Genomic DNA, 24,702 nt, shown 5'->3' on the forward strand with positions numbered 1-24,702 from the left:
GGCACTATTCCTCTCACTGATACCAATGATGGGGCACTATTCCTCCCATTGACACCAATGATGGGGCACCATTCCTCTCACTGATACCTCCGATGGGGCACTATTTCTCTTACGAATACCAATAATGAGGCACTATTGCTTCAACTGACACCAATGAAGGACCACTATTACTCTCCCAATACTAACAGTGTAGCATTTACTCCACTGACACCAGGACGCCTGTTTCTCCTACCGGCTACAGTCTAGCCCCCCTAAAGTCTGAAGGACAGTAATCTTGCCCTTTATTTAGAAATTGTGGACACCGCTGCTGTAAATTATGTTCAACACATTGGGGGGGGGAATAAAAAAAAAAAATGAAATGCACATCTTTTACCTGCTAAATAATGTGCATTTACTATTTTTTTGTAAACGTTAGTAAACTGGATAAAACAATCTTTATGTATCCTTTGTTACTTCTGATCTCCTGCAGCTTCTTCCTGTCTACATGCACTCCAGTGATGGCTGCATAACATTTCTCAGGGTGGGTTTCCTGATGACAGCAGTAGACCATGCCTGTGTGATGTGGGTTCAAACAGCCACTTGTAATCTCTGTAAGAGGTCGTGTTACAGTGTGACAACATAGGAGCACAACTGGTAGACAAAGACAGAGCGTTGTCGCCCTGTAACAGGAAGTGCCTGCACAAGTACATTCATGGCAGGATCAGCAGGAATTATTAGAATGAAAAGTTGCAGATTTGAAAAGCTTGTATGTGATTTTAGCAATTGGATTTACATTTAACCTCTTCATGCCGGCCGAACCCAAATGTCCGGCCTGCCGGCGTTTGGGCCTAGACGCCGAGCGGCCACACATTTGCGTTCTATTAAAAAAGAACATATGTGCTGAGAGTGCCCGCCCTGCACGCTCCCAGGACACATGTCTGGTACTCACGGAAATATCCCGATCTCCACTTTCGATCGAGACCTTTCCCGATCATGTGACCGCCGTGACAACGTGTCACGGCGGTCACATGATCCTAAACCCCGCCTCCCAGTTTTCTGAAACCCTTAAAAGGGCCGGGAGGCGCCAGCACCAAGAGGTTAGAGCACTACGCACTCATTGAAAATATACTGTACATGGCCTTCCACCACAGGTGCGCTGCCTTTGCCCTCTGGCCTTGTTACATAGAGCAGTACAGGGGTTCCAGGACATGCAAACGTCTCACCACTGACTATCATTGAGCCTACAGAGCATTTATGATGTACCTTTCATGGGCTGCAGCTGTAACAAAGAACAACCATCCACAGAGTCCAGAACCTTATAGAATGTACGTCTCCTTCAATTCTCTTCTCTCCAGGCTCCCTTTGGATGGGTCAGTCACTAGAATGACCTGTACAAAAATCATAAACTGCATCTACACAGAAAAATAACTCAACACATCTGCTTATTTCATACCTCCTTCCCCCAGCAACATGCTAATGACATTTTTAAATAAAATCTTTTCATTGCATACCTTATTTTAGACCCAGTGACACTATCACTGGGTGTCTGTGCTTCTCTATGCAGTGCAGGCAGATCATGGCTATTGTGAGGGGCCAACAAGGTGCTGTACATACAGTAGTTTCCTAAATACACCACAGCCCCCTGCTTTAGTACTCCTTTCAAGAGCCCTCAGTGCCTAAGAAAACAATGAGCTGGTTCTTGGGAGGAGTTATGCAAATATTAAAGTGTCTTGATTAGTGGGAGCAGTGGGCATTCCGAGTCAGGCTTTATTTGTATGCAGACCCCCCTAGGTAACACCCCCAAGTGATCCTGAGCCTGCATGATTGGAAAAAACTGAAATCCAATGAATGAAAGGGTTGGGCCAGGGACAGTCAGGCTGGGGAGGAAAGGCCTAGAGCAGTGGTTCTCAACCTTTCTAACGCCGCGACCCTTTAATACAGTTCCTCATGTTGTGGTGACCCCCAACCATAAAATTATTTTCGTTGCTACTTCATAACTGTAATTTTGCAGGAGGAATAGTGCCCCGTCCTTGGTGTCAGTGGGGGGAGGAACAGCGCCCCGTCCTTGGTGTCAGTGGGGGGAGGAACAGCGCCCCGTCCTTGGTGTCAGTGGGGGGAGGAACAGCGCCCCGTCCTTGGTGTCAGTGGGGGGAGGAACAGCGCCCCGTCCTTGGTGTCAGTGGGGGGAGGAACAGCGCCCCGTCCTTGGTGTCAGTGGGGGGAGGAACAGCGCCCCGTCCTTGGTGTCAGTGGGGGGAGGAACAGCGCCCCGTCCTTGGTGTCAGTGGGGGGAGGATCAGCGCCCCGTCCTTGGTGTCAGTGGGGGGAGGAACAGCGCCCCGTCCTTGGTGTCAGTGGGGGGAGGAACAGCGCCCCGTCCTTGGTGTCAGTGGGGGGAGGAACAGCGCCCCGTCCTTGGTGTCAGTGGGGGGAGGAACAGCGCCCCGTCCTTGGTGTCAGTGGGGGGAGGAACAGCGCCCCGTCCTTGGTGTCAGTGGGGGGAGGAACAGCGCCCCGTCCTTGGTGTCAGTGGGGGGAGGAACAGCGCCCCGTCCTTGGTGTCAGTGGGGGGAGGAACAGCGCCCCGTCCTTGGTGTCAGTGGGGGGAGGAACAGCGCCCCGTCCTTGGTGTCAGTGGGGGGAGGAACAGCGCCCCGTCCTTGGTGTCAGTGGGGGGAGGAACAGCGCCCCGTCCTTGGTGTCAGTGGGGGGAGGAACAGCGCCCCGTCCTTGGTGTCAGTGGGGGGAGGAACAGCGCCCCGTCCTTGGTGTCAGTGGGGGGAGGAACAGCGCCCCGTCCTTGGTGTCAGTGGGGGGAGGAACAGCGCCCCGTCCTTGGTGTCAGTGGGGGGAGGAACAGCGCCCCGTCCTTGGTGTCAGTGGGGGGAGGAACAGCGCCCCGTCCTTGGTGTCAGTGGGGGGAGGAACAGCGCCCCGTCCTTGGTGTCAGTGGGGGGAGGAACAGCGCCCCGTCCTTGGTGTCAGTGGGGGGAGGAACAGCGCCCCGTCCTTGGTGTCAGTGGGGGGAGGAACAGCGCCCCGTCCTTGGTGTCAGTGGGGGGAGGAACAGCGCCCCGTCCTTGGTGTCAGTGGGGGGAGGAACAGCGCCCCGTCCTTGGTGTCAGTGGGGGGAGGAACAGCGCCCCGTCCTTGGTGTCAGTGGGGGGAGGAACAGCGCCCCGTCCTTGGTGTCAGTGGGGGGAGGAACAGCGCCCCGTCCTTGGTGTCAGTGGGGGGAGGAACAGCGCCCCGTCCTTGGTGTCAGTGGGGGGAGGAACAGCGCCCCGTCCTTGGTGTCAGTGGGGGGAGGAACAGCGCCCCGTCCTTGGTGTCAGTGGGGGGAGGAACAGCGCCCCGTCCTTGGTGTCAGTGGGGGGAGGAACAGCGCCCCGTCCTTGGTGTCAGTGGGGGGAGGAACAGCGCCCCGTCCTTGGTGTCAGTGGGGGGAGGAACAGCGCCCCGTCCTTGGTGTCAGTGGGGGGAGGAACAGCGCCCCGTCCTTGGTGTCAGTGGGGGGAGGAACAGCGCCCCGTCCTTGGTGTCAGTGGGGGGAGGAACAGCGCCCCGTCCTTGGTGTCAGTGGGGGGAGGAACAGCGCCCCGTCCTTGGTGTCAGTGGGGGGAGGAACAGCGCCCCGTCCTTGGTGTCAGTGGGGGGAGGAACAGCGCCCCGTCCTTGGTGTCAGTGGGGGGAGGAACAGCGCCCCGTCCTTGGTGTCAGTGGGGGGAGGAACAGCGCCCCGTCCTTGGTGTCAGTGGGGGGAGGAACAGCGCCCCGTCCTTGGTGTCAGTGGGGGGAGGAACAGCGCCCCGTCCTTGGTGTCAGTGGGGGGAGGAACAGCGCCCCGTCCTTGGTGTCAGTGGGGGGAGGAACAGCGCCCCGTCCTTGGTGTCAGTGGGGGGAGGAACAGCGCCCCGTCCTTGGTGTCAGTGGGGGGAGGAACAGCGCCCCGTCCTTGGTGTCAGTGGGGGGAGGAACAGCGCCCCGTCCTTGGTGTCAGTGGGGGGAGGAACAGCGCCCCGTCCTTGGTGTCAGTGGGGGGAGGAACAGCGCCCCGTCCTTGGTGTCAGTGGGGGGAGGAACAGCGCCCCGTCCTTGGTGTCAGTGGGGGGAGGAACAGCGCCCCGTCCTTGGTGTCAGTGGGGGGAGGAACAGCGCCCCGTCCTTGGTGTCAGTGGGGGGAGGAACAGCGCCCCGTCCTTGGTGTCAGTGGGGGGAGGAACAGCGCCCCGTCCTTGGTGTCAGTGGGGGGAGGAACAGCGCCCCGTCCTTGGTGTCAGTGGGGGGAGGAACAGCGCCCCGTCCTTGGTGTCAGTGGGGGGAGGAACAGCGCCCCGTCCTTGGTGTCAGTGGGGGGAGGAACAGCGCCCCATCCTTGGTGTCAGTGGGGGGAGGAACAGCGCCCCATCCTTGGTGTCAGTGGGGGGAGGAACAGCGCCCCATCCTTGGTGTCAGTGGGGGGAGGAACAGCGCCCCATCCTTGGTGTCAGTGGGGGGAGGAACAGCGCCCCATCCTTGGTGTCAGTGGGGGGAGGAACAGCGCCCCATCCTTGGTGTCAGTGGGGGGAGGAACAGCGCCCCATCCTTGGTGTCAGTGGGGGGAGGAACAGCGCCCCATCCTTGGTGTCAGTGGGGGGAGGAACAGCGCCCCATCCTTGGTGTCAGTGGGGGGAGGAACAGCGCCCCATCCTTGGTGTCAGTGGGGGGAGGAACAGCGCCCCATCCTTGGTGTCAGTGGGGGGAGGAACAGCGCCCCATCCTTGGTGTCAGTGGGGGGAGGAACAGCGCCCCATCCTTGGTGTCAGTGGGGGGAGGAACAGCGCCCCATCCTTGGTGTCAGTGGGGGGAGGAACAGCGCCCCATCCTTGGTGTCAGTGGGGGGAGGAACAGCGCCCCATCCTTGGTGTCAGTGGGGGGAGGAACAGCGCCCCATCCTTGGTGTCAGTGGGGGGAGGAACAGCGCCCCATCCGTGGTGTCAGTGGGGGGAGGAACAGCGCCCCATCCGTGGTGTCAGTGGGGGGAGGAACAGCGCCCCATCCTTGGTGTCAGTGGGGGGAGGAACAGCGCCCCATCCTTGGTGTCAGTGGGGGGAGGAACAGCGCCCCATCCTTGGTGTCAGTGGGGGGAGGAACAGCGCCCCATCCTTGGTGTCAGTGGGGGGAGGAACAGCGCCCCATCCTTGGTGTCAGTGGGGGGAGGAATAGCGCCCCATCCTTGGTGTCAGTGGGGGGAGGAATAGCGCCCCATCCTTGGTGTCAGTGGGGGGAGGAATAGCGCCCCATCCTTGGTGTCAGTGGGGGGAGGAATAGCGCCCCATCCTTGGTGTCAGTGGGGGGAGGAATAGCGCCCCGTCCTTGGTGTCAGTGGGGGGAGGAATAGCGCCCCGTCCTTGGTGTCAGTGGGGGGAGGAATAGCGCCCCGTCCTTGGTGTCCAAGAGGGGAGGAATAGCGCCCCGTCCTTGGTGTCCAAGAGGAGAGGAATAGCGCCCCGTCCTTGGTGTCCAAGAGGGGAGGAATAGTGCCCCGTCCTTGGTGTCAGTGGGGGGAGGAATAGCGCCCCGTCCTTGGTGTCAGTGGGGGGAGGAATAGCGCCCCGTCCTTGGTGTCAGTGGGGGGAGGAATAGCGCCCCGTCATTGGTGTCCGTGGGAGGAATAGCGCCCCGTCATTGGTGTCCGTGGGAGGAATAGCGCCCCGTCATTGGTGTCCGTGGGAGGAATAGCGCCCCGTCATTGGTGTCCGTGGGAGGAATAGCGCCCCGTCATTGGTGTCCGTGGGAGGAATAGCGCCCCGTCATTGGTGTCAGTGGGAGGAATAGCGCCCCGTCATTGGTGTCAGTGGGAGGAATAGCGCCCCGTCATTGGTGTCAGTGGGGGGAGGAATAGCGCCCCGTCATTGGTGTCAGTGGGGGGAGGAATAGCGCCCCATCCTTGGTGTCAGTGGGGGGAGGAATAGCGCCCCATCCTTGGTGTCAGTGGGGGGAGGAATAGCGCCCCATCCTTGGTGTCAGTGGGGGGAGGAATAGCGCCCCATCCTTGGTGTCAGTGGGGGGAGGAATAGCGCCCCATCCTTGGTGTCAGTGGGGGGAGGAATAGCGCCCCATCCTTGGTGTCAGTGGGGGGAGGAATAGCGCCCCATCCTTGGTGTCAGTGGGGGGAGGAATAGCGCCCCATCCTTGGTGTCAGTGGGGGGAGGAATAGCGCCCCATCCTTGGTGTCAGTGGGGGGAGGAATAGCGCCCCATCCTTGGTGTCAGTGGGGGGAGGAATAGCGCCCCATCCTTGGTGTCAGTGGGGGGAGGAATAGCGCCCCATCCTTGGTGTCAGTGGGGGGAGGAATAGCGCCCCATCCTTGGTGTCAGTGGGGGGAGGAATAGCGCCCCATCCTTGGTGTCAGTGGGGGGAGGAATAGCGCCCCATCCTTGGTGTCAGTGGGGGGAGGAATAGCGCCCCATCCTTGGTGTCAGTGGGGGGAGGAATAGCGCCCCATCCTTGGTGTCAGTGGGGGGAGGAATAGCGCCCCATCCTTGGTGTCAGTGGGGGGAGGAATAGCGCCCCATCCTTGGTGTCAGTGGGGGGAGGAATAGCGCCCCATCCTTGGTGTCAGTGGGGGGAGGAATAGCGCCCCATCCTTGGTGTCAGTGGGGGGAGGAATAGCGCCCCATCCTTGGTGTCAGTGGGGGGAGGAATAGCGCCCCATCCTTGGTGTCAGTGGGGGGAGGAATAGCGCCCCATCCTTGGTGTCAGTGGGGGGAGGAATAGCGCCCCATCCTTGGTGTCAGTGGGGGGAGGAATAGCGCCCCATCCTTGGTGTCAGTGGGGGGAGGAATAGCGCCCCATCCTTGGTGTCAGTGGGGGGAGGAATAGCGCCCCATCCTTGGTGTCAGTGGGGGGAGGAATAGCGCCCCATCCTTGGTGTCCAAGAGGGGAGGAATAGCGCCCCGTCCTTGGTGTCCAAGAGGGGAGGAATAGTGCCCCGTCCTTGGTGTCAGTGGGGGGAGGAATAGTGCCCCGTCCTTGGTGTCAGTGGGGGGAGGAATAGTGCCCCGTCCTTGGTGTCAGTGGGGGGAGGAATAGCGCCCCGTCCTTGGTGTCAGTGGGGGGAGGAATAGCGCCCCGTCATTGGTGTCCGTGGGAGGAATAGCGCCCCGTCATTGGTGTCCGTGGGAGGAATAGCGCCCCGTCATTGGTGTCCGTGGGAGGAATAGCGCCCCGTCATTGGTGTCCGTGGGAGGAATAGCGCCCCGTCATTGGTGTCCGTGGGAGGAATAGCGCCCCGTCATTGGTGTCCGTGGGAGGAATAGCGCCCCGTCATTGGTGTCCGTGGGAGGAATAGCGCCCCGTCATTGGTGTCCGTGGGAGGAATAGCGCCCCGTCATTGGTGTCCGTGGGAGGAATAGCGCCCCGTCATTGGTGTCCGTGGGAGGAATAGCGCCCCGTCATTGGTGTCCGTGGGAGGAATAGCGCCCCGTCATTGGTGTCAGTGGGGGGAGGAATAGCGCCCCATCCTTGGTGTCAGTGGGGGGAGGAATAGCGCCCCGTCCTTGGTGTCAGTGGGGGGAGGAATAGTGCCCCGTCCTTGGTGTCAGTGGGGGGAGGAATAGTGCCCCGTCCTTGGTGTCAGTGGGGGGAGGAATAGCGCCCCGTCCTTGGTGTCAGTGGGGGGAGGAATAGCGCCCCGTCATTGGTGTCCGTGGGAGGAATAGCGCCCCGTCATTGGTGTCCGTGGGAGGAATAGCGCCCCGTCATTGGTGTCCGTGGGAGGAATAGCGCCCCGTCATTGGTGTCCGTGGGAGGAATAGCGCCCCGTCATTGGTGTCCGTGGGAGGAATAGCGCCCCGTCATTGGTGTCCGTGGGAGGAATAGCGCCCCGTCATTGGTGTCCGTGGGAGGAATAGCGCCCCGTCATTGGTGTCCGTGGGAGGAATAGCGCCCCGTCATTGGTGTCCGTGGGAGGAATAGCGCCCCGTCATTGGTGTCCGTGGGAGGAATAGCGCCCCGTCATTGGTGTCCGTGGGAGGAATAGCGCCCCGTCATTGGTGTCAGTGGGGGGAGGAATAGCGCCCCATCCTTGGTGTCAGTGGGGGGAGGAATAGCGCCCCATCCTTGGTGTCAGTGGGGGGAGGAATAGCGCCCCATCCTTGGTGTCAGTGGGGGGAGGAATAGCGCCCCATCCTTGGTGTCAGTGGGGGGAGGAATAGCGCCCCATCCTTGGTGTCAGTGGGGGGAGGAATAGCGCCCCATCCTTGGTGTCAGTGGGGGGAGGAATAGCGCCCCATCCTTGGTGTCAGTGGGGGGAGGAATAGCGCCCCATCCTTGGTGTCAGTGGGGGGAGGAATAGCGCCCCATCCTTGGTGTCAGTGGGGGGAGGAATAGCGCCCCATCCTTGGTGTCAGTGGGGGGAGGAATAGCGCCCCATCCTTGGTGTCAGTGGGGGGAGGAATAGCGCCCCATCCTTGGTGTCAGTGGGGGGAGGAATAGCGCCCCATCCTTGGTGTCAGTGGGGGAGGAATAGCGCCCCATCCTTGGTGTCAGTGGGGGGAGGAATAGCGCCCCATCCTTGGTGTCAGTGGGGGGAGGAATAGCGCCCCATCCTTGGTGTCAGTGGGGGGAGGAATAGTGCCCCATCCTTGGTGTCAGTGGGGGGAGGAATAGTGCCCCATCCTTGGTGTCAGTGGGGGGAGGAATAGTGCCCCATCCTTGGTGTCAGTGGGGGGAGGAATAGTGCCCCATCCTTGGTGTCAGTGGGGGGAGGAATAGTGCCCCATCCTTGGTGTCCAAGAGGGGAGGAATAGTGCCCCATCCTTGGTGTCCAAGAGGGGAGGAATAGTGCCCCATCCTTGGTGTCCAAGAGGAGAGGAATAGTGCCCCATCCTTGGTGTCCAAGAGGGGAGGAATAGTGCCCCATCCTTGGTGTCAGTGGGGGGAGGAATAGTGCCCCATCCTTGGTGTCAGTGGGGGGAGGAATAGTGCCCCATCCTTGGTGTCAGTGGGGGGAGGAATAGTGCCCCATCCTTGGTGTCAGTGGGGGGAGGAATAGTGCCCCAACCTTGGTGTCAGTGGGGGGAGGAATAGTGCCCCATCCTTGGTGTCCAAGAGGGGAGGAATAGTGCCCCATCCTTGGTGTCCAAGAGGAGAGGAATAGTGCCCCATCCTTGGTGTCCAAGAGGGGAGGAATAGTGCCCCATCCTTGGTGTCCAAGAGGGGAGGAATAGTGCCCCATCCTTGGTGTCAGTGGGGGGAGGAATAGTGCCCCATCCTTGGTGTCAGTGGGGGGAGGAATAGTGCCCCATCCTTGGTGTCAGTGGGGGGAGGAATAGTGCCCCATCCTTGGTGTCAGTGGGGGGAAGGAATTGTGCCCCATCCTTGGTGTCAGTGGGGGGAGGAATAGTGCCCCATCCTTGGTGTCAGTGGGGGGAGGAATAGTGCCCCATCCTTGGTGTCAGTGGGGGGAGGAATAGTGCCCCATCCTTGGTGTCAGTGGGGGGAGGAATAGTGCCCCATCCTTGGTGTCAGTGGGGGGAGGAATAGTGCCCCATCCTTGGTGTCAGTGGGGGGAGGAATAGTGCCCCATCCTTGGTGTCAGTGGGGGGAGGAATAGTGCCCCATCCTTGGTGTCAGTGGGGGGAGGAATAGTGCCCCATCCTTGGTGTCAGTGGGGGGAGGAATAGTGCCCCATCCTTGGTGTCAGTGGGGGGAGGAATAGTGCCCCATCCTTGGTGTCAGTGGGGGGAGGAATAGTGCCCCATCCTTGGTGTCAGTGGGGGGAGGAATAGTGCCCCATCCTTGGTGTCAGTGGGGGGAGGAATTGTGCCCCATCCTTGGTGTCAGTGGGGGGAGGAATTGTGCCCCATCCTTGGTGTCAGTGGGGGAGGAATAGTGCCCCATCATTGGTGTCAGTGGGAGGAATAGTGTCCCATCGTTGGTGTCAGTGGGAGGAATAGTGCCCCATCATTGGTATTAGTAACACCAATGATGGGGCACTATTCCCACTGACACCAATGATACTTACCTTGCTGATCCCTGCTCCAGCCTGGGCTCGCTCGCTCCCTCCCTCTCCCATGGTATCGACACTTACCTGTCAGCTGTCTTCCTTCTCCGGCCGCTCTCCTCCTCTTCACTCGCTCGATCTTCGCGGTGCCGCTTGGCTCCTCCTCTCCAAGCTCCACCTCCTCGCCGGTGATTGGCCGCCTGTGTGCCTCTCCTGAGCTATAGTTCCAGCGGCCAATCACAGACGAGGATTGATCCCGGGGTGTGTCCAGATGACAGGGGCGGCATGTCATCCCGCCCACACCTGGAGACGGCTAGAGGAGCGGTGTCTCGGTTCCTAAGACCATCGGAAATATGTGTTTTCTGATGGTCTTAGGCGACACCTGTGGAAGCGTCGTTCGTCCCCCAAAGGGGTCGCGACCCCCAGGTTGAGAACCGCTGGCCTAGAGGGTGCTGAATGTCCTCCAGCCAGAAAACGAGACAGGCCCCATGTGATCTGCTTCTAATGAACAATGGGAGAAGCCAGGGGCGTCCCTAGGGTTGGTGTCACCCGGTGCGGTAACACTTGGTGAGACCCCCTCCGACGATCCCCACAGAATAGATCGGATCTGCAGATTGAGCATAATGGATCGGACTACAATCTATTATGCTCAATCCGCAGATATGATCCATCCTGCGGGGATCGTCAGCTTTCTTTACAACTTACCTTTTCTTGGAGCGGGTCCGGTACAACTGCGCATGTCCCGGTTTCAGGCACGATCAATAGATGATAGCAGTAGCCCTATCATCGATTGATCGTGCCTGAAACCAGGACATGCACAGTTGCTTTAGGGGGACATATCTACATGGGAGACACATCTTGCCAATACACCGGTGTCACACCGCAGGATCGTCCGCATGCAACCTATACGGGGTGACACCGGATCCGCTCCAAGAAAAAGTTGTAAAGAAAGCAGACAATTGTCGGCTTGTTTTACAACTTACCTTTTTGTGGAGTGGGTCCGGTGTCACCCCTTGCAGTCGGTGTCACCCGGTGCGGACCGCACCCCCCGCACCTGCCTCGGGACGCCACTAGGAGAAGCTCACAGTGTGCAGTGAAATCAGAGTAAGCAATTACAGTACAGGAGAGGAGCTGTACAACAAGACTGAAGGGAAGGCTGGAGTTCAGCTTCAATCCCCAAAGGGCCACAAGCTGCTCAAATCCAATGAGACATCAAATCAACTTACCAGCCTTAGATCTTTAATACTTTCCTCCTTTAGAGATACTTTTACATCCCCTTCCGCTGGGTCTGGCACTCCCAAAGTGATCACACTGAAAAATAAGGGGCCATTATTCATAAGAAGTCTTTATTCAAATCCCAGCCACGACACTAACTACATGGAGTATGCATGTTCCCTATTGGGGCACTATTCCTCCCCCCACTGACACCAAGGATGGGGCACTATTCCTCCCCCCACTGACACCAAGGATGGGGCACTATTCCTCCCCCCACTGACACCAAGGATGGGGCACTATTCCTCCCACTGATACCAATGATGGGGCATTATTCCTCCTCCCACTGATACCAATGATGGGGCACTATTCCTCCTCCCACTGATACCAATGATGGGGCACTATTCCTCCTCCCACTGATACCAATGATGGGGCACTATACACCAGCACAATGGATTTGAAATTAAACTAACAAGATGTGCTTTATTTGCAGACTGCCAGCTTTAATTTGAGGGTATTTACATCCAAATCAGGTGAACGGTGTAGGAATTACAACAGTTTGCATATGTGCCTCCCACTTATTATGGGACCAAAAGTAATGGGACAGAATAAAAATCATAAATCAAACTTTCACTTTTTAATACTTGGTTGCAAATCCTTTGCAATCAATTACAGCCTGAAGTCTGGAACGCATAGACATCACCAGACGCTGGGTTTCATCCCTGGTGATGCTCTGCCAGGCCTCTACTGCAACCGTCTTCAGTTCCTGCTTGTTCTTGGGGCATTTTCCCTTCAGTTTTGTCTTCAGCAAGTGAAATGCATGCTCAATCGGATTCAGGTCAGGTGATTGACTTGGCCATTGCATAACATTCCACTTCTTTCCCTTAAAAAACTCTTTGGTTGCTTTTACAGTATGCTTTGGGTCATTGTCCATCTGCACTGTGAAGCAGCGTCCAATGAGTTGTGAAGCATTTGGCTGAATATGAGCAGATAATATTGCCCGAAACACTTCAGAATTCATCCTGCTGCTTTTGTCAGCAGTCACATCATCAATAAATACAAGAGAACCAGTTCCATTGGCAGCCATACATGCCCACGCCATGACACTACCACCACCATGCTTCACTGATGAGGTGGTATGCTTAGGATCATGAGCAGTTCCTTTCCTTCTCCATACTCTTCTCTTCCCATCACTCTGGTACAAGTTGATCTCGGTCTCATCTGTCCATAGGATGTTGTTCCAGAACTGTGAAGGCTTTTTTAGATGTCGTTTGGCAAACTCTAATCTGGCCTTCCTGTTTTTGAGGCTCACCAATGGTTTACATCTTGTGGTGAACCCTCTGTATTCAATCTGGTGAAGTTTTCTCTTGATTGTTGACTTTGACACACATACACCTACCTCCTGGAGAGTGTTCTTGATTTGGCCAACTGTTGTGAAGGGTCTTTTCTTCACCAGGGAAAGAATTCGGTCATCCACCACAGTTGTTTTCCATGGTCTTCCTGGTCTTTTTGTGTTGTTCCAAACAGTTGTTTTGGCCATGCCTAATGTTTTTGCTATCTCTCTGATGGGTTTTTTTTGTTTTTTCAGCCTAATGATGGCTTGTTTCACTGATAGTGACAGCTCTTTGGATCTCATCTTGAGAGTTGACAGCAACAGATTCCAAATGCAAATAGCACACTTGAAATGAACTCTGGACCTTTTATCTGCTCATTGTAATTGGGATAATGAGGGAATAACACACACCTGGCCGTGGAACAGCTGAGAAGCCAATTGTCCCATTACTTTTGGTCCCTTAACAAGTGGGAGGCACATATGTAAACTGTTGTAATTCCTACACCGTTCACCAGATTTGGATGTAAATACCCTCAAATTAAAGCTGACAGTCTGCAGTTAAAGCACATCTTGTTTGTTTCATTTCAAATCCATTGTGGTGGTGTATAGAGCCAAAAATGTTACAATTGTGTCGATGTCCCAATATTTATGGACCTGACTGTATATGTAAAGTGCTGCATAAATTGATGGCGCTATATAAGTACGAGCAGGATGTGTTAAACGATAACGATATTGTGAACAAAAAATGTTGTCGTTTTGCATACGAATGGCCGATTTTCTATGCGGTGGTATGACGGTCGTACAAAACAAATCAATCAAGCGCTATCACGCATGAGCGGAAACAGAAGATGACCCGGATGTTTATGTCCAAGGAATCTTCGTAAACACCAAGGAAAAATCCAAATGTTAAAAGTAGATTGTGCTAATGAGATAATGAAACCAGAATTCTGCAGATTATATATTATGTATCACTATTTATGTATGTAGGTCATGTAATAAACGATATTATACTCATTGCTGGTAATTGTTGTGTATATCGCTCGTTCTGGCCTGAAGGGCGTGGCTACAAGGTCACACGCACACCGCATCACTTGCACTTGTACAGAAGACGTCAACAGTACGCATTGCCCGATGAACGATTTTTTTTAGATAATTAATGTGGGCCACGATTTCGACCAACGAACAAACGCCTCTTGGTCGTCGGATGACCGATCGGTCGATTTTCTAATCGTGTATTCCCACCTTAAGGCTCATCCTTGCCATTAACAGCAGCGTTGTCAGCCTGCTGTGTTCACTCCTTCAGATGGTCATTGGGTTGTCTAACAGTTCTATCAGATAAGCAGCCTAATGGCCAACTAAAGCCCAGTACACATGTACCAAAAGTTGGCCAGTTCAGCAGGAACTGGTCAACTTTCAGCATGTGTATTGCTGTCTTCAACAGAATCTGGGCTAACAAGAGTACACAGCATGCGGACAATGCTTCTGCTAACTGAGGAACCAAAAAAAAAATCTAAAACCTTAAAGAGATCCCATGCAAAGCAAAGCAACAGCTTCATCTAGCTGCCCCCTCAACTGTTCTATTTGGCTGCCAGAAACAAAGAAATGAAGCCCTGTGTTAGAGTCTAAGCCCTGTATAAGCTCTAGACTCACTGTCTGCCTCCATGTCACATCATTGGTGGCTGTGCGACCAATCACCATTGCTGCAGGTCACATGCTCCCTGTATCTGGAAGTATTATTATTATAATACAGGATTTATGGTGCCAACAGTTTGCTCGGCGCTTTACAATATAAAGGGAGACAATACAGCAACAATACAGTTCAATACAAGAGGGTCCTGGGAGCAGGGGCGGACTGACCATTTGGAACCTCGGGCACTGCCCGAGGGCCCGGGGTCAGTAGGGGGCCCCATGAGATGCCCCTGGTACCTTTTTCATAGGCTTTTTTCAGTTTGCCCAAGGCCCTATGATCCCCTATTGCCCAGGGGCCCCATGAGTTGTCACTCTACCCCTGCCTGGGAGCTTACAATCTAAGAGGTAGGTGTTATTTATGCTTCTTCGCAGAACGGCAGTACAAGACGCTGAGTAGACTGGCACAAAAACCTTCATTCAAATATATTCCTCAGTAGCAATGGACTATATAAAACCACTATGTGTACTAAATGTCAGATATTACTTTGTAAAAGTAGCAGTGACATCATCACTGTGCTGTGCAATTCCTATGCATAGAGCAGAGCTGTGGGAAGGGTCCAGCAGGCTCCACCCATTACAGGCTGCCTGCAATAAACTACAGGAGGAGGCGGAGACAAGACCAGCCACCCTGCACAAGGAGAGAGCAGCAGTGACAGGTCTTTATTACAGGAAGCCAACGTTTCACACTGGAATACTGCAGAGATCTTGAAGAAATGCACAAAGCGCGCCAAAATACAAGGAAAAATAAACATGACGAATGTATTTAGGCAATATTTACTTATGCCCGAGTTCAGTTGTTGCTTTGCCCTATACGGGCTCACTTGGATTCTTTTGGCATCGTACATAATGCTCACACATCTTGGGTATAACTTACAGGACTTGAAGACACAAACTCACCAGAACGCTGTAAATGGTTTCTTTGCTTTCCGACACCGAGAATAAAAATCTTCAAAGTGCTTGGTTGTCACATGGCAGGTGGAGAGGAGGACGAGCCCGGAGCTCTCCCTACAGGACAGACAAGGAGAACCAGGGTGGATTTGATTTAAATCAAACTGATTTAAATCACGATTTAAATCACTAGTCAGTAAGGCTTGATTTAAATCCTAGTTTTCTACATAAAGACTAATTCTTGCTGGTATAACTTTAATATGCAAGTAGATGAAGATTTTTAGAATAACAACTTTTCATATTAGTTTTTTTATCCCCAGTTTAATAGGTTAATCTTTCATATTTGGACAACTTTTCTGTTGTACTTAGGAAGGAGAAAAATAATCATTACCTTAATAATAACAATTTAAATAGATTTATTCAACTGAAACAATAACATTCCAGCATATGTTATTTGCTTAACCACTTGCCTACCGGGCACTTATACCCCCTTATTTACCAGGCCAATTTTCAGCTTTCAGCGCTGCCGCACTTTGATTGACAATTGCGCGGTCATGCAACATATTACCCATATGAAATTTTGATCATTTTTTTCTCACAAATAGAGCTTTCCTTTGGTGGTATTTAATCGCCGCTGGGCACTTTACTTTTTGCGCTATAAATAAAAAAAGTGCAAAAAATTTGAAAACAAAAAAGTTTCTTTGTTTCTATTATAAAATTTTTCAAACAGGTATTTTTTCTCCTTCACTGATGTACGTTGATGAGGCAGCACTGATAGGCGGCACTGATAGGCAGCACTAAAGGGCACTGATAGGCAGTACTAATGAGGTGTCACGGATAGGCGGCACTGATAGACAGCACTAATGAGGTGTCACGGATAGGCGGCACTAATATGCAGCACTGATATGTGACACTGATGATGGGTACTGACTGGCGGCACTGACTGGCATCACTGCTGGGCACTGACTGGCGGTACTGACTGGCACAACCCCTGGGCACTGACTGGTGGCACTGACTGGCAGCACTGCTGGGCTGCACTGCTGGGTGGGCACAGGTGGGTGGCACTGGTGGGCACAGGTGGGTGGCACTGGTGGGCACAGGTAGGTGGCACTGCAGAGTGGCACAGGTGGGTGCACTGCTGGGCACAGGTGGGTGATCTGCTGGGCACAGGTGGGCGGAGCTAGTGGGCGCACTGCTGGGCACAGGTGGGCGAAACTTGCGGGTGGCACTGCTGGGCACCGATCATCAGTGCCCTGATGATCGGTGCCGATCCCCGCTCTGACAACTGCCGGTTCTCGGCAGTACTTTCCTCACGATCTGACAGCGTGAGGAAAGTGCAGCCGAGAACCGACACTTGCATTTCCCTCTGATCAGCGTGTCATTGGACACCGCTGATCACGTGGTAAAAGGCCGCTGTGATTGGCCTTTTACCACATCACGTGATCAGCTGTGTCCGTAGGACACAGCGATCACGGAGATCGCCGGGTGCGCGCCCCCTGGGGCGCGCAGGAGAGCGCGTTCTGGGAGGCCGTTATATGACGTCCACCCAGAACTGGCCGGCCGCAGTGCAGCCGTCATTCGACTATCTGCGGTCGGCAGCTAGTTAAACAAACATCCATGTTTGTCAACTAATTTGGCTAAACAAAATATATATATTTTAAGAAACTTAGACTGTCAGCCCTTCCTCCTCACACTTAGTTTCACTTTCTTCTTGTGCAGATCTATTCCACTCCAAACAATCAGAAAAATATTGTTTCTATTCTATTCACTGAACTTCTTGAAACTTAGCACTGCAGGGGTTGATTCTGTATTCATAGGTTTGTAGAAGTTAGGATTGAGGTCTTTTTCTTAACTCTGTTCATGTTATAACATTTTTGCTGTGAAGAAGAGGCATGTGATCTCCGCTGAGTCAAATTCAGTTTTGAGAACTGCAAAAGTAAACCAAGCATCTGTGATAATATCTTGTAGGCAGAGAAACTGCCCAATAATCTTACAAAAACCTCTGGAAGAGCATGACATTGTGAATGGATTCATGGAATTTATTTACCAAAAAAATTAAACATATACAGCCTTATTCTACATAGATTAAAAACTAATCTTTATTTCATGATGGAATAACCTTTGGATGGTAATATATTTTCCTCAAAAAGCATTTTATTCAAAAAAATCCGATTCAAATCAAAAAAATCCGATTTAAATAAAAAAAAAAATCCGATTTTTTTTGATTTTTAAAAAAAAATCATTGATTTTTATCCACCCTGAGGAGAACAGATGACAGCCATCCTACAGAAGTGCACTCATATGGGTTACATGTCTGGTGGGGTGGGACATAAAGATGGCCATACATCACTAGAATGCCTTTTGAAAAGGTTATTTCTTTGGCACATTTGTTTCATTTTCTAATGGTTAGTGGAGTCAAGTCGATGTTCGTTTGTGACATTACTGATGAGAAACTTTGAAGGAGGCTCTTGGGAGGAGTTATGCAAATATCAAAATACCTTGATGGGTGTTGCTAGGTGGGCTGTGTTTGCATGCAGATCACCCTAGGTAATGCCTACATGTAATGCTGAGGCTCCATGATTATAAAAACTGAATTCCAGAGATTGAAGGGGTGGGCCAGGGACAGTCAGGCTGGGGAGAAAAGTGCTAGATGATGCTGGATGTCCTCCACTCAGAAAATGAGGCAGGCTCTATTTGAATTGCTGCAGCTTCTAATGCACGTTGTGAGAAGCTCACAGTGTGCAGTGAAATCAGAAGAAGTGATTTCAGTCCAGACGAGGAGGTAATCTGGAGCCTAGGGCAGGGGTGTCAAACTGGCGGCCCTCCAGCTGTTGAGAAACTACAAGTCCCATCATGCCTCTGCCTTTGGGAGTTATTCTTGTAATTGTCAATATTGCAATGCCTCCTGGGACTTGTAGTTTGGCAACAGCTGGAGGGCCACCAGTTTGACACCCGTGGCCTAGGTGAAACATGCCAAACTGCACCCCCCCTCCAAGATGTATAACCATTATGTGTCAGCAAGAATCCCCCCCCCCAAAAAAAAAGTTAAAAAAAAAAAAACTGAGCACTAATCTGCATGCTTACTAGCTATGCATGACCACAGTGCCCAGGGCAGCTGCCCCTCCTGCCCACCCCTTGTCCCGGCCCTGTATACAACTGTGCAAGACTGCATGGAAAGCCGGAGTTCTGGCTGGAGGCTGTAAGAATGTGACTACCATACACAGAAAATAATAATATCGCATATGTACTTAGGTGCTGCTTTCACAACATGCAGTTCAGGTTTGACCTCCAACAACTGCTGTAGATCCGGTAGTAGAGACACCAGAGAGATCTCCTCTGAAGTTCCTGCAGATAAAGGAAACATTGTTAACAGGAAATGAAACTAGATGACACCACCGCCATACAGGGAAGGATCTGATTGGCCAATACAGACACTGCTCTAACTCCAGTCTAATACATTGCTACATGCTGGATGACAGCTGACATCACACACGTCCCTTTGGGGAGATTTCTCTTCACTTCCTGTCCCAAGGAGACAAAGGAAGTAAGAGGAAATCACCTGGTGTCTCCATTGGAAGAGGTCTTCACTATTCCTGTTTCGGTGACAGCTGTAAAAATTTCCCATTACTTTCTGTCCAAGTGTAGATGGTCATCAGGACAAATAGAGAGGGTGAATTTCCCCAGTATTCTGCACTCCATCTAAAAAAAGAAAAATAAAACAAAAAAAACAAACAATTGGCTTTAGATCCTTTGAAGGTTTAGTTCAACTTCTCAGAAAAAAAAAAATAAAGGGTGACCAAACACCCTACCTCCCGTTCCCCGTTGTACTGATGAGCTGTCAGTACACACACAGCCGGTGTAGTGTTCCAGAGATTCTCCCTCTTCTCTCTGCAGGGCTTCCAGGATGGATGCTTTGTGCTGGTGCTGACCAATCAGAACCATTCTGATCCATCCTGGAAGTGATGCACAGAGAAGAGCAGAGATTTCAAATCACCAGACTGCTATACTGGCTGCCTGGGCACTGATGGCTCATCACACAAAGAGGTAAGTACAGAGGGGACCAGGGGGAAGGTGGGGAGGCTGTACGGTGTAAGTTCACCTTTTCATTGTCTCTTAAAAGGTTGAACTTACACTTTAGGCTCCGTTCACACTGGGAGTTTTGAGTCGCAGGCAGAATCAGCGTGATTCCGCTCATGATTTTCACAGCTCTCTGCTTAACTGACAATAACTATATTCCCTTCGCACACATTCCTGGCAGTACGGCTCATCAATAGAGGGCGCTGTACTGACTGCCAGCTGGGACTGGAAACACCATAGGAAAACGTACATATTCAGTGCATTATTGTTTAAAATAATTTATTAAAGAAACAAAAATAGGTATCATACTCACAAAGGTTGGCTCTGAGGAAGAGGTTGTGTCCTCGAAACACATTAGCCAGTTGGTCATCCAGGGTTCCATCGTGTTGTTTGGATCATACATCTTGTTCAGTTTGACATGCCTGTGTTATTATGTCCATTGTGAGTATGATACCTATTTTTGTTTCTTTAATAAATTATTTTAAACGATAATGCACTAGGTCGGTGCGCCCTTTTTCTGTTTCTCCATTTGTATCCAGTGTATTCGGACCCCGGTCTGTTGAGGGCAGCAAGCAGTGCATATTCCAGAAAATTCCAGAACATTCCTATTGGGTCTACTGAGTCCTTTCCTAGCGCAGGAGTAAAGTGTTTGCTGTGTTAAACGTACATATTCGCCAGCACAGCACGGATCTCGATATGGTCCAAAAAGGTTTTCATTCCAAAAAGATCACATCGCAAAGAAAAGTGCAACGTTTCGGAGTCGTTCAGGACCCCTTCGTCACCCCTTCAAATGCCTGATGAAGGGGTCCTGCTAGGCTCCAAAACGTTGCACTTCACTTTGTGACGTGATCTTTCTTTGTGATGCGATCTTTTAGATGCCATTCATTTTACTGGCACCCAAAAGCGTGGTGCGGTTCTGCCATAAATGTAGAGCAGAAATTCGCGCTACAATCACAGCGAAGCTTGTCGCCCAAAAGAAGCTCCTTTTTGGGCAATGTCATGGAAATTTTGTATTGTTGGTTGAACTTTAAATGTGTCATATATGAGTGTTATTCATATGTCTCTCATGTGGCTTAATCAAAGCTCTGAAGGCTGCAATTGGGCCATGCGCATGTACAATGTATGTATTACAGTACTCAGCTCGGTAATGGATGAGATGACGGATCTGCGCTTATAGACCGGCGTGTATACCACCACGGCATTCGATGCGAATGCCGCTGGCAGTAGACCGCGGGCCTGTATCCACATATCAGCAGCATAGTACCACATGGACTTCGTAACGCAAGGCGCCAAGCGGTACGAACTCCACGTGTAGGCTTATGTATATCTTACAACCCATTACCGACCTGAACTGTATCCGGATGGATGTGTTTTAATAAAGATCGTATCGGGCCCATCCAGGTACAGACTGATGTTCCTAGGGGATGCTTGTACAGGGAATGGACATACTGCTAGGAGCTGGGAAATATGCTCTCCATAGAGGGCTCATGGGGGGAAGGGGAGGAGATATGCTCTCCATAGAGGGCTCATGGGGGGAAGGGGAGGAAGTCTGCTGACCTCAGAAGGCTCATGGGGGAGGACCAGTGATAGATAATAAGAAAGGCTATGCTCCAATCGGAATGTACATCCTGTGTATAGGCACTCCCCATTGCATTGTTCGGTGGGAGGGGTTTGACCTTATTCATGTGGGGGGGCGTGTGTGTATTTGTAATAAAACCAAAGGGGAGAATGAAAACTTCCTCTATGTGAATTCCAACAGCAGCCTTAGAGTGTCGTGTGATCATTCCTGGGTAACGGAGCTCCAATCACTCACATATCAACAAAAGCTAACCCAGTTGGATGGGCAGGAATTGTGTAGTTTAGCTGCAGTCGTGGTAAGCGAGATTCGCACAGCTTTATGGGGGATTTCTGCGCATCCAACTGCGAGTACTCACGGTAAGGAGAAATTCGTTAAAGCGAATTTCCAAGACAGGCAACGAGCTTTACGTGATGCAATTGCAGCACGATTTATTGCATGACAATCATCGCAGAACCCCACTGCGTTTTTAGGTGCCTTTAAAATGAATGGCATCTGAAATTCGTGTTGTGCGATTTGTCATTTTAGCAGGGCGCTTTGAAATTGCAAAAACTCCCAGACGTGAACGAAGCCTTAAAGTTGGCAGAAAAAAAAAATACATTTTAATATATTCCTCAATAGCCACATTGAATAAAAATCCATTTGTGTGCACCAAACGCCTTTAAAAACCGGGATATTACTGTGGAAATGTAGTGGTGACATCATCAGTGTGTTGTAGATAGCCCGTGTAGAGAGCAGAGCTGTGGGAGGGACCCAGCAAGCCCCACCCACTACAGGCTGCTTGCAGAAAACAGGAGGGGGCGGAGTCGAGACCAGTCACCCTACACAAGGAGAGAGAGCAGCAGTGACTGGTCTTTATTACAGGAAGCCAAAGTTTCACTCTGGAATACTGCACAGATGTGAAAAAAATACACAAAAGCACAGCAAGATTCCAGGAAGAATACACAGGGCGAACGTATTTAGACCATATTTGCTAATCCCGGAGTTCAGCTTTAAAGGTTCATGATCCGATCTCTGGTTTACATCAATGTGGAGTGGGGACAGGCTGTCATTAATGTTGTATACAATGGGTGTGTACCTGTGATCGACAGTCCTTGTGGTTTGTTAATGGCAAGGATCGGACCTAAAAAAACAGAATAATGCTGTAGTCAGTAAAATAAAAAGGGTATTCTAGATCTAAAATATTCAAAAGAGAAAAACTCAACACCTGGACTTTCAAAAAGGTGCCTCAAAGAGTAACACACAAGATGCCAATTGTAAAAATAGCAGGGGGGGGGGGGGGGTTACCTCCCCAATTACTCTTTATTAATACTCTCCTAATCATTCTACATCTTTATTCTAGATCTAAATAGAAGAACATTAAGGGCTGCTGGATCACACCAATCACGGTGTGGGAACATACGTGGAAGTGCGTGTTTTCCCACACTGCACAGGGACGTGCTGCTGGCTACAGATTTGCCCCCGTGCATCTTGGAAACGTGGGTGTATTCACAGCCACCAAAACACATGGTACCACAGTGATTTGGTGCGAAGCGATCTTAACCCCTTCCCGCCGGCACCTCCCGGCCCTTTAAGAGTTTCAGAAGACGGGAGGCGGGGCGTGTTTTAGGGATCATGTGACTGGCGTGACGCGTCGTCACGGCGGTCACATGATTAGGAAAGGTTCCGATCGAAAGAGCAGACCAGGACCTTTCCGTGAGTACCAGACGTGTGCTGAGAGCGTGCAGGGCTCACATTTGTGTGCGGCCGGAGTGAAGGGGTTAAAAGTCGCACCTGCCATACCTTTTTTTTTTTTGCATGGAAACGTGCAGAACCATGGGAACTGGTCCTAAAGTCGAAGTTTAGTTAATCATTTGAGCACCGGAAGATTTTACCCCTTTCATGACCGGGCCATTTTTTTTTTTTTGCTATTCAGCACTGTGCTAATTTAAACTGGCAATTGTGTCATCATGCAACACTGTACCCAGATAAAATTTATATAATTTTTGTTCACACAAATTGGGCTTTCTTTTGGTGGCATTTGATCACCACTGGGGTTTTTGATTATATAAACAAAAAAAGACAGACATTTAAGAAGAAGAAGAAAAAAATATATATATATACACACACACAGCTGTGCTCAAAAGTTTGCATACCCTGGCAGAAATTGTGAAATTTTTGCATTGATATTGAAAATATGACTGATCATGCCAAAAAATGCCCTTTTACTGAAGGATGATGATCATATGAAGCTATTTATTATCACAGAGTTGTTTGGCTCCTTTTTAAATCATAATGATAACAGAAATCACACAAACGGCCCGGATCAAAAGTTTCCCTCCCCTGGAATGTTGGCCTTGGTACAAACACACAAGGTGACACACACACGGGCTAAAATGCCAATTAGAGGTAATGTCCAACATCTGTGGCTTTTTAAATTGCAGTTAGTGTCAGTGTATAAATAGTCAATGAGTTTGTTAGCTCTTACGTGGAAGAACTGACTAGGCTAAATACTGAGCCATGGGGATCAGAAAAGAACTGTCAAAAGTCCTGTGTAACAAGGTAATGGAACTTTATAAAGATGGAAAAGGACATATAAAGATGTCCAAAGTCTTGCCTATGCCAATCAGTACTGATAAATCACCTAGTAAGAAGGGGAAAGTTCGGGGATCTCTTGATACCAAGCTAAGGTCAGGTAGACCAAGAAAGATTGCAGCAATAACTGCCAGAAGAATTCTTCGGGATATAAAGAAAAACCCACAGGAAACCTCAAAAGAAAAACAGGCTGCTCTGGAAAAATTAAAATTAAATTTAATCCTTAAAGCGGAACTTCCCCTTTTGGGTGGAGCTCCGCTTTAAAGCGGTTATCCTCCCACAGCGCTGGAAGTTCAGCAGCAGGAAGAGGACAGGGCAGCCCTTCACTGAAGACTTCGAAGGAATCCAGCAGCCTGCACATGGATGTCAGTGAGTGCTCCCAGGTCCGGTAGAGCGCCATCCTTTGTGGTTTGGTTTACCTTCCTTGTAGACAACATTCTGAGCCAGATGCTGGCACAGCTCCTCCTTGCTGTGTCTACTGACGGTGACGACCCCCGGGTTCCTCAGGATGCTTTGCCAATCTCGGTCTTCCTTCTTAACCTTCTTTGTTTTATCCTGTGTTTGCAGAATCTCCTGGTATCTACCGCAAGGGAAACAACACCGTGATACATATTTCCCAATGTAACCCTAGAACCTAATAGGGATGCACCAGTGCCGATACAGGTGTCAGTGCCGATACAGAGAACTCGTACTGGTGAAAATGCTCCCAATACCGGACACCAATACTTTGTGGCACAAAATTACTGAGTGCAAATCCCAATGCAAAGAACCGTATGCAATTTGAACAGGAATGCAATGCAATGCGATTCCTGTCCAAATCACATGCGGTTTCCCCACTGCTCCTGCATGAAGCCAAGCTTGTCATAGTAACTTTGAGCTTGAGTTCACATAGGAGGGGTGGGGGAAACCTCCCTGCATGGCGGGTTCCACCAGCTCCTGATCTGACTGTTGACATCAGTGGCTGCGGCTTTGGCTTCTCCTGCCTCTCCCATGGCTCTCTCCCCAGCCTCCAACAGTTCCAGCCATCCACTGGACCTCCTCCTCACCCCCCCCCCCCAGTCCCGCTGTACCAGATTGCCGATCCCTGCTGTCAGGAGCAGTGCGGGAAACCTCCCTGCACCGATCCCCGTTGTCAAGCAACGAAAAGCTGCTTCACAGGTCTGGGGATTTGCAATCCCTGCAGCTTTCTCGCCTCTCCTTGCAGGGATGACTGTATGGGCTAGGTGGCTTCAGATTGGTCAGCACTGTCACATGGACAGTGCTGACCAATCAGTAGCTGTCTAGCCTGTACTGTTATCCCTGCAAAGGGAGAAGAGTAGCCCCCAAGGATTGCAAATCCCCAGACCTGTGAAGCAGCTTTTCGTTGATTGATAGCGGGGATCGGTG

General features: G+C 51.5%; 1 pseudogene; it reads right to left on the reverse strand.

Annotated features, from left to right (window-relative positions):
* Positions 1-24,702, reverse strand: part of LOC149461187 (mitochondrial mRNA pseudouridine synthase RPUSD3-like) — a 36,328-nt pseudogene that overhangs the window by 9,875 nt on the left and 1,751 nt on the right.

This window comes from Staurois parvus, unplaced genomic scaffold, assembly GCF_062004578.1.
Source record: "Staurois parvus isolate SC_StPar_1 unplaced genomic scaffold, SC_StPar_1.0 ptg000209l, whole genome shotgun sequence".
In the NCBI taxonomy this organism is placed as follows: domain Eukaryota; kingdom Metazoa; phylum Chordata; class Amphibia; order Anura; family Ranidae; genus Staurois; species Staurois parvus.